At 47.4% G+C, this 7,473-nt stretch overlaps 1 protein-coding gene across 1 annotated transcript in view; it reads right to left on the reverse strand.

The window, feature by feature from the left end:
* PRDM10 (PR/SET domain 10) overlaps positions 1 to 6,900 on the reverse strand; it is a 76,405-nt gene extending 69,505 nt beyond the window's left edge. Inside the window, exon 1 of the mRNA XM_079762775.1 lies at positions 6,798 to 6,900. The gene's annotated coding sequence lies outside the window, so the exon portion shown is untranslated. The remainder of the gene's footprint in view (positions 1 to 6,797) is intronic.
* Positions 6,901 to 7,473: the final 573 nt, after the last annotated feature.

Below are 7,473 nucleotides of genomic sequence, written 5' to 3' on the forward strand. Positions count from 1 at the left end.
CATAATATAGTTACTACACTGTTCTGTCAATGACGCGCATTAAGGATTTAACAAAAACAGGTGTTGCCCTAACCCAGTGGTTGGCAAATTGTGGCTCTCGAGCCACATGCGGCTCTTTGCCCCCTTGAGTGTGGCTCTTCCACAAAAATACCACGGCCTGGGCGAGTCTATTTTGAAGAAGTGGCGTTAGAAGAAGGTTAAGTTTAAAAAATTTGGCTCTCAAAAGAAATTTCAATCATTGTACTGTTGATATTTGGCTCTGTTGACTAATGAGTTTGCCGACCACTGCCCTAACCGGTCTGGCTCAGTGGATAGAGCGTCGGCCTGCAGACTGAAGGGTCCCAGGTTTGATTCCGGTCAAGGGTATGTACCTTGGTTACGGGCACATCCCCAGTAGGGGGTGTGCAGGAGGCAGCTGATAGGTGTTTCTCTCTCATTGATGTTTCTAATTCTCTATCCCTTTCCCTTCCTCTCTATAAAAAAATCAATAAAAATATTTTTTAAAACAAAACAAAACTGGTGCCTTAGAAAGGACACTTAAAAAGTTAGTCAAACACAAAGCAATAGTTACAGCTACCCCATCATCAGGAGGACATTATGAGGTAGCCTGTCATCGTGGTTTGCAGCAAGACTGAAAATAACCCCCAAGAGACGGGCCTCAAAATCTTCAAGCAATGCTAAGAAAACGGAAGAATTTGCATAATTTGCATACAACGCTAAGAATTTTGAAGAAAAAGACTTCAGTAATCACTTTGAATGTCTTAAGTTGATTGTATTCACTCCTTTATTCCTCCAGACATTTTAGAATCCAGTAAGTAAAAGTCACTCTATATGAGGGGGGCTAAAAAATATATCCATTGCTTTGAGGAATTTATGTTTAGGAAGCAAGAAACAAGCACAAATCATTGCTACAGGACACAAACTAAGCACTCAATAAATGTTACTATTACAACCAAACGGTACAAAAATGCTGTAGGACATTCGCAGACAAAAGGAATCACTTTCAAGTAAGATGGTCAACAGAGCCTCCGGGAGGAATGAGTGCTTTCAATTTGCTCTAGTTCAGGGGTTGCCAAACCAGAGCCCACGGGCAGGGCAGCAGGACATCTGCTTTTGTAGGGCCTGTGAGCTAAGAACGGTTTATACTTTTCAAAATAGTTGAAAAGACTCAGAAGAAGAATATTTCATGACACATGAAAGTTATATGACTCCAGGTTTGGGGGTCCATAAAGTTTAACTGGAACACAGACATGCTTTTGCACTGCAGGGGTGGAGGACAGTAATTGCAACGGGGAGCATACCGCCCATCTAGCCACAAACATTTAGTCACTGGTTCTTTACCAAAAAAAGTTTACCAACCACTGCTCTAGAAGAATGGATGGGATTTCAGTGGGCAGAACTGGGGCAGGAGAAAGGAGTGGGCAGAGAGGAACAAACATCCCATTCAAGAAATGAAGGAGTGAAAACGTGAAGGAAAACCCCTGAATGTTGTAGGGACGATGGGAAGACCAATTTGGATGAAGCAGGGGGTCCAAAAATCAGTAGACGCTACTGAGCCCCGGATAACTCCTTGTTGTTGAGTCATTTATACTATTGAAGCATGTGAAAACAAGCACTCTCCCACCTAGTCTATGAGACTGGTACTATTATCATCCCCATTAATAAAGAAACTAGTTAATGATTTATTAAAGAAACTAAGGCTTTAAAAAAAATAAAAAGAAACTTAGGCTCACAGAAGTTAAGTAATGGGCCCAAGGTCACAGCCAAACAACTGAGCTGAGCTATGAAGCTAGCCTAGGTTCCTTTGCCTGTAGAGCCCATGCTGTTAAGTGCTACACAGCATCAAACCTCCATAGAGCACAGTAAAGGAAATACATCTACAAAGGTCAATTAGGGCAAAACTGTCCATGTTTTCAAATATAGGTGTGAAACTATATGATGTTTATATGTAGGCCATGATTCTTTTTTTTAAATATATACTTTTATTAATTTCAGAAAGGAAGAAAGAAGGAGAGAGAGAGAGAAACATGAATGATGAGAATCACTGACTAGCTGCTTCCTGCACACTCCCCACTGGGGATCAAGCCAGCAACCTGGGCATGTGCCCTTGACCGGAATCGACCCTGGAACCCTTTAGTCCGCAGGTTGGCGCTCAATCCACTGAGCCAAACGGGTTAGGGCTGTAGGCCATGATTCTTTAACTGTGTTTAAAAGGACAGTTGTCCCACAAGTTGGTCCAAAGATTTTCACACTTAGAATGAAACGATTATGGTTTGTTTGTTTTTAATCCTCACCGGAGGATATGCTTAGAGAGAGAGGAGGAGGAGGGAGGGATGAAGGGAGAGAGAAACATTGATGTGAGAGAGAAACATGGATCGGTTGTCTTTCGTAGATGCTACAACTGGGGATGCTACCGTACACCCAGGCATGTGCCCTGACGAGGAATCAAAACGGCAACCTTTAGGTGCACATGACCATGCTCAACCAACGGAGCCACTCTGGCTGGGCTTACGGTCTTTTCTTAAATCACAGGAGAAAAAAATGTGAGCTGGATTTTCTCAATTTTAAGTTTCTCCCAGAAATCTTTCTTAAATCTTTGAAAAATTTTACATTATGAAAATCAATGGGTAAGGAACAGACCAAGTTTGGGGAAATTTAGTTGCTTATGCTTAGCTCAACTTTTTGGTTAATGGATTATGTGCTCAAGAACTGTCATTTTATTATTTTAAGTTCAAATGATTAATTGTAGGCTAATTGCATAACAGTTCACTCAATTTTCTGGAAGTGGTTTTAAGATTAAGGTGTCCTGCAAAATAATAATGCTTTTGTGAGAGCTGACAGCACTAAAATGATCAAATACATCTACCCATTAGCAGTATCTATTAGTAGGAACTAAGGAAACAAAGAGATAAATGCAAAAACAAATATAAAAACAAAAAGATAAAAAACTGTATGATGACAGTGCTACTTGGGAACGCCCACCCCTACCAGACTAAGTCTAAGGCTGCACAGTTCATGAGAATCACACATGCCAGCCACATGTAATTTTATTTTTTTAATTTACCTTGGAGCACGGAGGACGATGCCTTGAGAGAAACACCCATGTGAGAGTGAAACATCACCGGGGATCGAGCCTGAAACCCAGACACGTGCCCCGACCAGGAATCCAACCACCAACCTTTCGGTGGGCAGGACAATGCCCAGCCAACTGAGCCACACCAGCCACGGGTAATTTTCAATGTTCTGGTAGCCACGTTTTCTTAATATAAAAAACAGGCTAAAATAATTGTAATCCTATGTTTTATTTAACTTAATATCTGCAACGTATTTCAACATGTAATCAGTATTTTAGAAATAGAAATATTTGGGGGTTTTCATACTAAATCTCGAGTCTGGCATGTATTTCATATTGACAGCACTAGCCATATTTCAAGTGCTCCACAGACCACGTGGGACCGCACAGATCCCAGGGACGGCTATGATCAAGATCACAGCAGGAAAGAGGCTGTGGCCTGCAACCAGCCACTGAAAGTGAAGGACCTGGGTAAAGAAAGGGGGTATTTGGCTCCAATAATTCTAATGTTAAAACAAGACTTCAACTAAGAATTAACAAAAACATATTTTAGCAGTATTGATTTTATAATGGTTGTTTTCACCACATTTTAACTAGTCTTGCTCTGGTTGTGACGACTTGGGATTATCCATAACCTCCCTCCTCCCTTTCCATTTCTGCACTCCCTAATTCTCTAAACCCGTGGTTGGCAAACCGCGGCTCTTTGGCTCCTCGAGTGTGGCTCTTCCACAAAATACCACGGCCAGGGCGAGTCTATTTTGAAGAAGTGGCGTTAGAAAAAGTTTAAAAAATGTGGCTCTCCAAAGAAATTTCAATCGTTGTCCTGTTGATATTTGGCCCTGTTGACTCATGAGTTTGCCGACCACTGCTCTAAACTATTTCAAAATTATCAAAAAACAAAACAAAAAACCCACATGTTTTCCACCACCTGAACAAACTTGCACAGGTGTAGGCAATGGGAAGCCACTGAAGGCTTGCGAAAAGGGAATGGAAATAATGTTTCGGAGTTAAGTATCAATGTCGCAGAGGGAGCTGGAGGAGGGAAGCTGGAAAGGCGCCAGTTCAGAATGTTCCACAGAAGTCTTGAACTCGAGTTCTAACATTGATACTAAAAGGACAAAGGCCAGACGCCCAGCCCAGCAGAAGTGATTCCACTCAATCTGGTAAATAGTATGAAGCGGGAAACGAAGGGTTCCACAGAGAATGACCACAACAGTCAAGTCAGAGCTCCCCTCTTGCCTTCCTGCCAGAACTGGAGCAGAACCATTCCGCAGATTTGGTTGTAGCAACATTTGCTTTTTCTTAACTCATTGACTCTACACCAGGCCAAATTCTCATTTGCTATGATAACTTTTAAAGTAAATTTCTCAGAGTACCTATGATAAATTTAAACAGCAGCCAATAAATTCTGCTCGTGGGAAAAAAAAAACATACAAATTTCTGGACAGGGTGTGTCTACACATTTTGGAAAAGAGGTGCGGGTGGGGGTGGGGAAAGACTGTACTTTAGTGGTTAATAGGTCAAAGTACATCAGCCTTCTATTTTAACACAAATGATGACTACGCAATTCAAACATTGCAGTGACAGAAGGTTTAATAGTTTACTATTTTTACCGGATGAAATTAACGTATTGACCAATGCTGACAATGTAAAATTAAGGAAGTCAAAATTACAGCTGAATATTTCTCAACTCTTTAAACAATTCTGCTTGTTACTCAGAAACCTATCCCATTTAGGTTATGCGTTTGAAAGGTAAAATGAATCACATAATTATTTTAATTAAAGAATTAAAAAGCATCCAGAGCTTTTGAAGACATGGACTTGGCCGTAATCTATAATACGTACTCAATGACATTCACAAGGTGAAGAAAATGTCTTGGTCCAAATTTTTAAAAGGTGAATCTACTACTAAATTTTGCACACTTTAAACTAGTTCATTTCATGCCAATTTCGCCTCAACGTATTAAAAAGAGTAAACCTTGCCAAAACCGGTTTGGCTCAGTGGATAGAGCGTCAGCCTTCTGACTCAAGGGTCCCAGGTTCGATTCCGGTCAAGGGCATGTACCTTGGATGCGGGCACATCCCCAGTAGGGGGTGTGCAAGAGGCAGCTGATTGATGTGTTTCTCTCTCTCATCGATGTTTCTAACTCTCTATCCCTCTCTCTTCCTCTCTGTCAAAAAATCAATAAAAAGTATATTAAAAAGAGTAAACCTAGAAGTTCCTTTCTAAATATACCAGATTGAATCAACACTGCTTTCAACTCGGCTTTGCTCCAACCAATACGTTTTGGGTTTTTTGTTTTGTTTTGTTTTGTTTTTTTCTCAATTCTACAGCAGCACGTAATGGTTCATCAACATAGAAGCTACTGCGGCGCCGGGGGTGGAGTGGGTGGGAGAGGACTCAAAACATACAGAATACCTTCCTGCCTTCGAAGAGCTTAAAAGCAAACAAAGGAACGGGTCGGAAAAAGAGGCCACGAAACAGTCCGGAGTGATTTTTGTGTTTTAATGAAGGTTAAGTCCAGTTTCCAAGAACTTCTGGGTGTGCTGAGCCGGGCAAGATTTGAACAGGCGAATGAAGACGCGGGACTGAGCTGGGTGGGACTCACCACGCATTTAATCGCATTTCATCCTCGATGACAGCACCCCAACCGGCCCTGCGCGTGCTTAAGCCGACAAATCCAAGCCAAACCGAGCGAAACACGCACGCACCCGAAACCCAACAGCGCTGCGTTCCCTTCCCTTAGGGAGACGGGGGGACCTGACACCTGGCCACAGGCTAACCAGTGCTCAAAAGGAAAGCTGATGATGGGGTGGGAGCTGCAACACCAACCAACCCTCAACCGGCTCCTCAACGGCCTTCCACTCCCGCCTTTGCACTCCTGCATGCAGCACAGGTGGACCTCGGCCTCCCACCAGCGCACCCCCGGCCACTCGTGCCGGAGACGAACCCCAACGCGCCAGCCCCACGCGCCTCCAAACGGGGGCCTCCCGGGTCCCAGGGACGCCCACTGGTAAAAAAGGAACGGGGGGTCCGGCCATCAGAGGCAGGTGGCGGCGCGGCCCTCGGAGACAAAGCAGGACGCCCCAGGGCGCAGGCCCGCTGCCCACCCTGCCCCTAGGACCCGGGCCGGGCCGCCACCCCGCACGTCCCCCCCCCCGCGGGTCCCGACCGCCGGGGACGCCCCGCAGCCACCCGTGCGCCCGCCCAACCGCCGCCCAGGAGCGCGCCGGGCGCCCAACCGCCGTCCCGGCCCAACCAACGCGGGCAGGGGAGAGAGGTGCGCGCGGCCGGCGGAGCGTGCGAGCCATCGGGGGTCGCGGGGAGGAGGTGCGCGCGGGGAAGACGGGGGCGCAGCGGCGCCGAGGCCATCGCGGGACGCAGCGCCGGGAGGGACGCCTGTAGGGGGGTCTGCCCCGTCCCCCTAAGAAGGTGCCGATGGTTTGACCCCCCCAACCCGAGTGAGGTGCCGCGTCCCAGCCCCGGCTGGACTGTACCATCGGGCGGTGCCGCCGGGATTTCTCCCCCCCACCACCACCACCATCCATTCCCCCCCCCCCCCCCACCCGGGTCCGCGGTCGGTTGGCCCCGGCCGGGCTCTGAGACGCGGAAAGCGCTTGGCGCCATTTTGGGTGGGACTAAGCAAAGACGAAACACCCTCCCAGTCGATGGGGTACTCTGGACGCCGGCTTATCCGGTTCCCTTAATCCTTTAGGTACTTACACGATGTTGGGTGAGGGGAGCTGGAAGATCAGCGGGTCCCCGATCCTCTCTCCCTAGGGGTGATGGAAATCAATCCCCCCCCCGCCACCTCCAGGTGGTTCTTCCCGCCGCAGAGTGGGAGCAGCATAAAAGGCGGGGCCTCATTACCATAATCTGCCTGGCAACCTGATCTCGGCGTGATGTGATTGGTTGAACTCTATAAACCCCATGCCCAGCCTAGATACCAGTAACGCTTGGACGAACTGACAGGCCCAGATTTAAGACTCATGACGAAGATTTCCGAGCGGCTTATTCACTCGGCGGAGAAGGCAAAAGGAGATTCACGCAATGGCCCAATGACGGAAGGCCTCTTTATTTCGTGCTCTGCTGTTCTTTCCAAACCCAATCAAAGAGCGGGTCTCAGGCAGGGCTCGCCTTGCGTTCGCACTCTAAGCCAATCAGAAAAGCCGACTCTTTCGGATCCAGAGTCGGGCCAGGCTCTCGGGGTCCCGCGGGCGCTCCGGGGCGGGGAAACCACCACCAGCCTCCGGGCTCCAGGTGGAGAGGATGCGCTGCAGGTGGGGCTTCCAAGCCCCCCACGCCCGAGATGCCACGTGTCCTGGAGCGGCGTTCCTGCCCCGCGCGCAGCTGAACCGGTGCTCCGAGCGGGAACCCACGCCCCGGCCTCGGGCTCTAG

Source organism: Cnephaeus nilssonii, assembly GCF_951640355.1.
Source record: "Cnephaeus nilssonii genome assembly, chromosome: 22".
NCBI lineage: Eukaryota > Metazoa > Chordata > Mammalia > Chiroptera > Vespertilionidae > Cnephaeus > Cnephaeus nilssonii.